The sequence below is a fragment of the Mauremys reevesii genome, unplaced genomic scaffold (genome assembly GCF_016161935.1).
Source record: "Mauremys reevesii isolate NIE-2019 unplaced genomic scaffold, ASM1616193v1 Contig99, whole genome shotgun sequence".
In the NCBI taxonomy this organism is placed as follows: Eukaryota; Metazoa; Chordata; order Testudines; family Geoemydidae; genus Mauremys; species Mauremys reevesii.
This window is the reverse complement of record NW_024100916.1, coordinates 13,772-23,491: the sequence shown is the minus strand read 5'-3', so window position 1 is coordinate 23,491 and position 9,720 is coordinate 13,772. Positions and strand designations below refer to the sequence as shown.

At 46.8% G+C, this 9,720-nt stretch overlaps 2 long non-coding RNA genes across 2 annotated transcripts; both read right to left on the bottom strand.

Moving 5' to 3' along the window:
* Positions 1-7,763: 7,763 nt before the first annotated feature.
* Positions 7,764-8,587, bottom strand: LOC120395140. The gene is made up of 3 exons (XR_005592487.1): positions 8,546-8,587; positions 8,310-8,382; positions 7,764-7,920 (listed from the first exon to the last, which is right to left on the bottom strand). It is a non-coding gene; the product is annotated as an uncharacterized LOC120395140 (long non-coding RNA).
* A 123-nt stretch (positions 8,588-8,710) lies between these two features.
* LOC120395150 lies at positions 8,711-9,091 on the bottom strand. Its single transcript, XR_005592495.1, has 2 exons — positions 9,035-9,091; positions 8,711-8,855 (listed from the first exon to the last, which is right to left on the bottom strand). It is a non-coding gene; the product is annotated as an uncharacterized LOC120395150 (long non-coding RNA).
* Between the last annotated feature and the right edge of the window lie 629 nt (positions 9,092-9,720).

The window sequence follows — 9,720 nt, the reverse complement described above, 5'->3', positions numbered from 1 at the left end:
GTTTCCTTTGTTTTCCTCATGAAACATCAGAGGAAGTTGGACTCGACCTGGGCAGCAATATACCACATTCTGGTCCTGAACAAAGAAGGGGCTACATAGATGACAAACAGTTTTACCAGTGTTACACAAGAGTTAGGAAACAGCAAAGTTAAACGTACAGGTGAAATCTTAACTCTTTCCCCTTCTGCATATGCATTATTAGAGTTCAGGTAGTTTGAAGTCAATTGAAGTTTTGCCACTTGTCTTTAATAAGATCAGGATTTAGTGCAAAATATTAATCTGTCTGTGTCCAGTTGTTGACTCTGGAGATATTTAAGCCACGTCCTCCTCATATTTACAGCACTACACCCTAACTAAAGAATGAATTTTCTGAGAATTTGCTAGTGAATCTGTTAATTAATTTCTGAGTTAAAATTAATTTAAAAAATATGTCCTTTAAAAATTTAACAGTGTCAAACCATTTATTTCTCCCTAAATAACCCAACCCAGGTCCTCCCTATCTCAATGGAAATGACCAAAGAACTAAGTCTTGGGTGGTTCTGGGGCAGTGGGTAGCTTTTTTAAAGAACTTTTAGGTCTTTTTCCCTGCTATTTTACTGAACTGAAAATGTCCCCTTCAGAGCAAGATGTATTAACAAAACACTATTGATAGTGTCATAGTCTTTGAAACAATTCACATAGTAATTTATTTCTAAATCACTGTACCTGCAAGCTTGTTTTCGTTAGTACTCTGTCTAAAGGGTCACCACTTTTCCCAAGGGCAGGACATGCAGCCTCAGTTGCTCTGGGACTGGGTGGTAGAGCCCAGCACCCCTGTGCCCCTTGTGAGCTCCTATAGCAACTCCACCTTAGTTCAGACTCCATGGAGATTTTACCTTCCTACAGAGTGATGCAACCCAGGAAGTGTTTACAGTGACCCGGGGCAGCCTTTTCAAAGTGAGGTAGCATTTCATAGGCACCTGAGTATTGCATGAGCAAGTCCTGAGGCTAGCAGAGGAAACCAAGCTTAAGAGAAAGTCCAAGTGTAAAAATAGAATCAGGCAGGCCATAAAAGCATTTGAAGAGCAATTAGCAAAAAAGACACATAAACAGAAAGTTGTTTTTAAGTACCTCAGCAGCACAGCAGGAAGCCTGTTAAACAACCAGTGGGGCCACTGGACAATTGAGGTGCTAAAGGAGCACTCAAGGAAGATAAGGCCATTGGGAAGAATCTCAATGGATTTTTTTGCATCAGTCTTTACTGCAGAACCAGATGTTATTCAAACACGAGTTCTGAAGGAACTCAAATATGAAATTTGCGCAACTACTAACTGTGGTATGTAACCTATCACCAAATGAGCCTCTGTATCAGATGACTGCAGGAAAATTAATATAACCCTGATTTCAAAAAATGACATAGAGATGATCCTGGCAATTACAACAGTAAGCTTAATTTCATTACCAGGCAAATTGGTTGAAACTATAGTAAAGAACAGAATTATCAGATACACAGATGACCATGATTTGTTAGGGAAGAGTCAACATGGTTTTTGAACGGGCAATAATGCCTCATCAGTCTATTAGGATTCTTGGAGGGGGTCAACAAACATGTAGGCTAGGGTGATCCAATGGATATAGTGTACCCGGACTTTCTGAAAACCTTTGACCAAGCCCATCACCTAAGGCTCTTAAGCGAATTAAGCAGTCATGGGGTAAGAGAGAAGGTTCTGTCATGGAGCACTAACTGGTTAAAAGACAGGAAACAAAGGGTAGGAATAAATGGTCAGCTTTCACAATGGAAAGAGGTAAACAACGAGGTTCCATAAAGAACTGCATTAAACTATTCATAAACTATCTGGGAAAAGGTAAACAGTGAGGGTTCAAAGCTTGTGGATGATACAAAACTACTCAAGATAGTTAAGTCCAAACCTGACTGCAAAGAGTTACAGAGGGATCTCACGAAACTGGGCGATCAGCCCAGGGAATGACAGATGAAATTCAGTGTTGATAATGCAAAGTAACGCACATTAGAAAACATAATCCTAACTATACATACAAAATGATGGATCTAAATTAGCTGTTACCACTCAAGAAAGAGATCTTGGGGGTCATTGTGGATGGTTCTCTGAAAACTATGTGAAGTGGTGGTTCAAAAAGCTAACTTCATGTTAGGAACCATTAGGGAAGGGATAAATAATAAGAAAGAAAATATCATATTGCCTATATATAAATATATTGTATCCTCAGTCCCTGAATACTTTGTGCAGTTCTGGTTGCCCTATCTAAAAAAAAAAAAGAAAAAAGATAGATTAGAATTGAAAAGTCCAGAGAAGAGAAATAAAAATGTCCAGAGTTCAAGCTTTATTTTTTTTTGAGAAAAAGCTGAAATTTTCTGCTAAAACGGTTGATGCATAAGAATTTATGTGTATGTGTGTAAAAAGTCCATAGGCAAGAGGCACATTTTCCGAAAGTTTTAATGGTGAATTGCTCTTCTTCAGAGAATTGCAACCTTTCAAAATGGCCACCAGCTCTCATCATTGTTGACAGGAATGAGGCTAAAGCTGCCTTTAAGCAAAGAGGTCCTCTTTCAATAGGAACACCGCCATCTGCCATTATTTCCAAAGCAGTAAAGTCAAGCTGCCCTCACAGAAGCTGGTGGTCCATGTCAGCCCAGAGAGCCATCCTTGAGAATAGAAGACACAAGCTGTTTTGAAAGAGGGCAGTTCCTCTTGGTATCTTCTGAACTGAGTGTGGCTTTAGGTTAAAAATCCATCTTTTCACTATAATGTTTTGTGCACGCGAGCGCTGATTTTCACTCTGACTGGAACAAGGGGGCTCAAGTAGCTAGATATCTGGCTTCCTTTAATTGCAAACACAAAAACCGCAGAGACAAACAGGGAGGACGAGTTTTTAACTATTTGGACCATTGCATCTCTCATATTCCACTTTTGCAGGCTAAGCTGCTGCGAGAACACTCTGAGCACTGATCCCGTGGCTGGGCCGGCCCACAACATTTTGGCACCTGAGGCAGGGAGCTCAAATGACACCCCCATACCCCCTCGCTCGGGCCAAAACTTTGAAAGGTCTCAATTCTGCCTTCTTCCTGTTCTACTCCTCTCATGGTACTGCTCTGCTACCTCCCCCAATAAAGGAGAAACTAATAACTTAAAATGCCTTGTTCCAAAATTTTAAGTAACACAACTTTCAAATGCCTGAACAGCAAACGTAACTTTTCTACTCTGCATGGTAAACACTGGCATTTTTATCTGTTTGAATAATCAAAGCGGTGTTTTCCGTGCCTTCTTGGTTGCAAAGATTTGAACTGCTTCTGCTTCCTGCATGTCCACCGTCTGGGCCAGCTCACGCTCTATGGAGATGGATGCAAGGCTGACCTGTGTCATTGTGGAGTGTAGACGTGTTTTATTAACTTCAGCTTGGAGAAGCTGCGTTCTCCAGTGGCAACTGTTACAGGAAGTGATAGAAGTATGTGCAGAGCAACAAAAGCATTTGGAAAGAGGCTGCTCATCTTATTTGTGCACATATATTCCAGAACAGCCTTTGGAGTAGATCCTGCTGAAATGTAACTTGTAATCTTCTCTTGATGCTGATCATCTATGGTGGACTTTACCCTTAGGCTCATCTCAAGCTCTTTCCGCCTATGAGATGCTCTCTGGTGATTTGCTGCCTTCTCATGGCATGCCACATTTCTAGCCAGATTTTTCCAGTCCTTTGTTCCTGTAGAACGCAATGTGGCTGGAACGTTAGACTGGAGGAGTTTGCAACAAAAACAGTATGCAGTATTCTGGGTTTTTGAGTACCTAAGCCATGACCTCTCCACTTTGTCAGTTTGGGGTCTCTTATGGGATTATCCCCTGCCTCGTAATCAAAATGTCTTCTTCTTCGGTGACTCTTGTATTCTTGAATGGGTGGGAAAATAGCTTCAGTGTGAAGTTCCTCTGCCAACTTCTGTGCACTCTTCAGAACGGTTTGAAATCCCTCATCTGACCGGTCAGACTGTAGGTCTGACTTTGCTTTGTCCAGTTGTTCCATTGCGCCAGATATATCAAGGTCAACACCTTGGAGTGTCTTGTTTACAACATTTATTTCAAACAGTATGTCATGCCACAACACTAAGCCACGCAGAAATTTGAAGTTATGTATGTTTCTGCTGATTCCATTTCCCTCTGCTACTCTTCTCCCAAGAACAGTTCCTGTCATAGCATTATCCTCCATAATGACAACTATGGCATCAAACTCAGCCATCAGCCCCACAATTTTAAGGAAGTTTCCATTGTTTGGCATATGTAGCTGAACTGAAGTGCCACACAGTGCTCGGTTTTGGGTAGCAGCATTCTCACAATGGCAACGAGCCTTTTCAGAACATTTTGCCAGTAAAGAGACTCTGATGCAATCTTCTCTTGATGCTGATCATCTATGGTGGACTTTACCCTTAGGCTCATCTCAAGCTCTTTCCGCCTATGAGATGCTCTCTGGTGATTTGCTGCCTTCTCATGGCATGCCACATTTCTAGCCAGATTTTTCCAGTCCTTTGTTCCTGTAGAACGCAATGTGGCTGGAACGTTAGACTGGAGGAGTTTGCAACAAAAACAGTATGCAGTATTCTGGGTTTTTGAGTACCTAAGCCATGACCTCTCCACTTTGTCACCATTGGGGATTTCACACCAGGAATGTGTTGCATGGAAGCTTCTATTTTCATTGTCTTTGGGGAACATGAAGTTTTTCACTTGCTGTGGCCCATGCAGTACAAGGAAGTCCCTCAGGCTACTGCTCAGGTGGGTCCACAGTCCTGGATCATCTAGACTTAAGGAACTAAACCCAGCAGCAGCTGTTTCTTGTGCCTCCACCACACTCTTCTCTGATCTACACTTTTCTTCAGGCATGTGCATGGTTTACATCCATTTGGGATGGAGATATGGATGCTGCAGTAGCTGCCAGGTCGCCTGCACTCTGACTAACTGGAAGATCAGGCATCTCCTCACCACTCACATCCGCATTGGGGATGGAAGGCTCACCGTGAACATTTGTGTCTCTGTATCTCAGGAGAGCTCCTTCCTGCTTAGACAGAAAAGCTTCTTTTGATTGCTTTCTTTTTCTGAATGCTGCCCCAGAGGGGCGTTTTCTTCTTTCACTCATGACTGCTGTTCTGTGCCAGCTAGAGTGGCTCTCAAAACTCAGTTGAAGGGGACAAAGAAGCAGGCTGGTAGCAGGGCCTGAGTGAGGGAAGATATCAGCCTCTTAAGGGCCTAACGGCTCCCTACTACTTCAGGAAATAGGAAGCTCCTGAGAAGCTGGTGTTAATCAGTCCAGGCTCCTGGGGGTGCTCAAGAGGTACATAAGAGGCTCCTCCTCCTCCTCTCTCTCCCTGAAGCTCCTGTTGCTTTCTGTTATTCCCTCTCGCCTTTTCTCCTGCCTGCCTGTTATGTCTCTTGGGCCCGCTTCCTCCAGCACAGCACTCCACCATCTCTGTGCATCTCGAGCAGCGAGAAAACATATGCACCAGCACCAGACAATTTTTCTACACTCTGGATCCTAGTGGCGCCCGCCCACGGTCTGGCACCTGTGGCAGCCGCCTCAGTTCGCCTCATGGTAAGGCCAGCCCTGTCCTATGGGCACGGAGAACCTAGCTCCCACTGAGGTCTGCCAGGGAGGCTGGATGTGCACATTGCAGGAAATAGACGGTCAGGGCAGCATAATCCACTGAAAAACCGCGTCTTGCTAATTGCAAATCAGGCTCTCCCAGTGTGGCTCTTCGTCCTGCCTCTGTTGGCTGGAGCATGAGCAGAGCTTTATGAGACAGCTGCTGTGGCTGTGGCCAGCCATTGAAGCGAGTTTCCCATCGTCTCTCTTCTGGCTGCGGATGTTCGACTGCAGCAGCCCTGCAAAGGCACCGGCCTCGCTCTCTAATGTCCATTCTCCCCTTGCTTGCATGGCGCTTCATGGACCATTGAGTAGCCTCATGAAAACATCCCAGTTGTGGACACAGGCACCAGCACCAATTCCAAAAGCTAAAGTCCCCTTTGCAATCCAGGGAACCAGCCTGGGTTGTCTGGAGCGCAGGGTGTGGCCCATGGTGACTGCAGACACTGCCCCTGCTGCACAACGACTCTTGGGACCCTCTAGCCCATCAGCACTCGGCTCTCCCGCATTCTGCTGACTGGCTGAGATCTGGGGGAACAGAAACCCTTTGTTAGAGATGGAAAATCTCCTCCCAGGAACACTCTGTCAATGGCTGCCAGAGGCCATCCCTGTGAAACCCCAAATGTGCAGCCCCTCAGATTCCCACAGGGGAGATCTCAGCTCATTCACTTGTCACCCGTGGCCGCAGTCTCTGACAGGGGGAATGTAGAGGAGGTTTTTGCCAATGGTCCCTTCTACAGGGCACAGAATGGGAGGAGGTTTGGCCTTGTGATGTGAGGCCTGGCTCTGAGAATCAGGGCTCCTGGGATCTGGGGCTCTGGAATGGGGTGTGGTCTAGTGAGTGGAGCTGGATTTGTTGACAGTGAGTGAGAGGGGCTTGTGCTGAAGGACCCTGGGTCAAGCCCCACCAATTCCTGTGATGTCTATTTGTGGCCACGATTTTACTTACCTCTCAAGGTAGGTTATTTAGCCCATTCCTGGAGACATGTGTTACATCTGCTGCTGGCCATCCCTGAGATGTAGGTCCTTCATCCACACAAGGACATGGCACATCAAGGTCAATCCAGCAGCTCTCATCTGGTCTTCACCTTCACAATGGACGGTGAGCCCTAGCCTGACCAGAGAAAGACAGGGTGGTGTTCTTCAGGGGAATCTGCTGGTGCTCCTGTATTCCCTGCTCCACCTCACACCTTGACACGCTAAGGGTTTTCCAAAGATACCACTAATCTCAGATAAACAAAGCATCTGAGATGAGGTCAGTGTGGGTGGATTTACTGAGCAGACTGGTTCTAACGGAAGAACAGATTTCTCCCCTGCTCTGGGGAGATTCCCATAGGAAAAGTCTCTGATGGTGGGGGTGGGGGCAATGCAAACCCTCATCCCCTTGAATGGCAGGAAATCAGGACTCGTGGAGTTAAGGGGTGTCTCTGTCCTGCTGAAGGGAGCAGACCTGGAGAGCAGAAAGAGCACTAGTGGCATAGTAGGAAAGCCAGTGACTTCTACCTGTGAAGGTGGCTGAAGCTTCCAATTCCACAAGCTAAAGTCCCCTTTGCAATCCAGGGAACCAGCCTGGGTTGTCTGGAGCGCAGGGCGTGGCCCATGGTGACTGCAGACACTGCCCCTGCTGCACAACGACTCCTGGGACCCTCTAGCCCATCAGCACTCGGCTCTCCCGCATTCTGCTGAGCGGCTGAGATCTGGGGGAACAGAAACCCTTTGTTAGAGATGGAAAATCTCCTCCCAGGAACACTCTGTCAATGGCTGCCAGAGGCCATCCCTGTGAAACCCCAAATGTGCAGCCCCTCGGATTCCCACAGGGGAGATCTCAGCTCTTTCACTTGTCACCCGTGGCCGCAGTCTCTGACAGGGGGAATGTAGAGGAGGTTTTTGCCAATGGTCCCTTCTACAGGGCACAGAATGGGAGGAGGTTTGGCCTTGTGATGTGAGGCCTGGCTCTGAGAATCAGGGCTCCTGGGATCTGGGGCTCTGGAATGGGGTGTGGTCTAGTGAGTGGAGCTGGATTTGTTGACAGTGAGTGAGAGGGGCTTGTGCTGAAGGACCCTGGGTCAATCCCCACCAATTCCTGTGATGTCTATTTGTGGCCACGATTTTACTTACCTCTCAAGGTAGGTTATTTAGCCCATTCCTGGAGACATGTGTTACATCTGCTGCTGGCCATCCCTGAGATGTAGGTCCTTCATCCACACAAGGACATGGCACATCAAGGTCAATCCAGCAGCTCTCATCTGGTCTTCACCTCCACAATGGACGGTGAGCCCTAGCCTGACCAGAGAAAGACAGGGTGGTGTTCTTCAGGGGAATCTGCTGGTGCTCCTGTATTCCCTGTTCCACCTCACACCTTGACACGCTAAGGGTTTTCCAAAGATACCACTAATCTCAGATAAACAAAGCATCTGAGATGAGGTCAGTGTGGGTGGATTTACTGAGCAGACTGGTTCTAACGGAAGAACAGATTTCTCCCCTGCTCTGGGGAGATTCCCATAGGAAAAGTCTCTGATGGTGGGGGTGGGGGCAATGCAAACCCTCAGCCCCTTGAATGGCAGGAAATCAGGACTCGGGGAGTTAAGGGGTGTCTCTGTCCTGCTGAAGGGAGCAGACCTGGTGAGCAGAAAGAGCACTAGTGGCATAGTAGGAAAGCCAGTGACTTCTACCTATGAAGGTGGCTGAAGCTTCTGGCAGACATTAGAGTTCCGGATCCTTACATCTCCTTTGGGGATCTTTTTCCTAGGATTAAAATAAGGACACCACACAGAGAATGACATTTGAATCCCAGGGAAAAGGGATGATCTCAGCCAGGCTACGTACCAGGAACCCAGTTTTTGTCCCAAGAGCCACAATTACCCAGATGGGGGTTTCTTCCCCATTTGCTTTCAGGTTATTTACTCACAGTATTCATTTGTTTGCTTTGCCGGGTCTCCACTCTCTGCAGTTGTTCATTGGTTTTAGTAACAATCTTTCAATTTTTGATTCTCTTTCCGCTTCTTACAGTGTAGCATCTGCTTAGCACTTTTTTTTAAAATAAAAATAAATTTAAACCAAAATCCTGATCTTACATTGAAGAGGAAGGTTTCCAAGAATTTGGCTGCAGAACTTTAGTGTCTGCATATTTCAGTCACTATTAATTATTCAGGTGCAGGTCTGATGCAATCTGCACACTCAAGAATGCCCATATGATGCACGGGGGGCCCTTAGAATACCTGTTAAAAGAGAAGAAGAGAGTAGATTAAAAGGTGGGGAAATCAACCAATGTATCAGCACGTCTCTGCATCATTGAAGCACCAGGCATGGGAGCAAAACAGGCTAGAAATCCCCATGGTTCTTTCCCACTAGACAGACATCCAAAAAGAAAAAGGCTTTCAGACAATTATTTCCTTACACTCTGACGGGGTGAAATTCAGCCCTGTGCAGCCAGCCAGGGCAAGGTCTGTGCATCACAGCGGGGTTAAGTGGCACTTCACTGCCCAGGTGCTGGGAGACTTCGGTGGCACAGTTTTCCTCCTGGATTGGAACAGCCGGCTGGAATCCTGTGAGGTACAGAGCAGAGAGAGGTTAGGGCCGCAACGTTCACCTCAGAGGCTGAGCTTCTACAGACTTTTGGGATGTTCCCATCTGAGGAGGAGGATTTTGGCCAGCCCCAGCTCAGAGCTTTCAGTCACTTCAACCAGTGATTCTCTGGCACAGTTGATCTAAATCAGCTGAACTTTTCAGGCATTGCCCCCATCTCCGACCCCCCTCCCACCTCGCATTGCCCTCTAACAGCCCTCTCCATTCTCTCGATCCCTGCCAAGCCCAAATACAGAGCCTAGCCCACGATCCTCCTCTCTTAGACCCTCTCCTCACACGACCCTCCCCTACCTTTGAGAGGCTGATCCCTGTGCCCTTTATCCAGCTCCTGGAGAAATCATGGCTCCTCAGGACAACCGGGCAGTGGGTGGTTCCAACCTCTGTGTGGGGTGCGTGGTTTTCCGTCTAAGCATCACTGAGAGCCAGCACGTCTCGATTTCACAGGATGAGTGAAGTCTAGGAAGCGCTGCACTTCTTGAGGACTTCCAACTTCGCCCC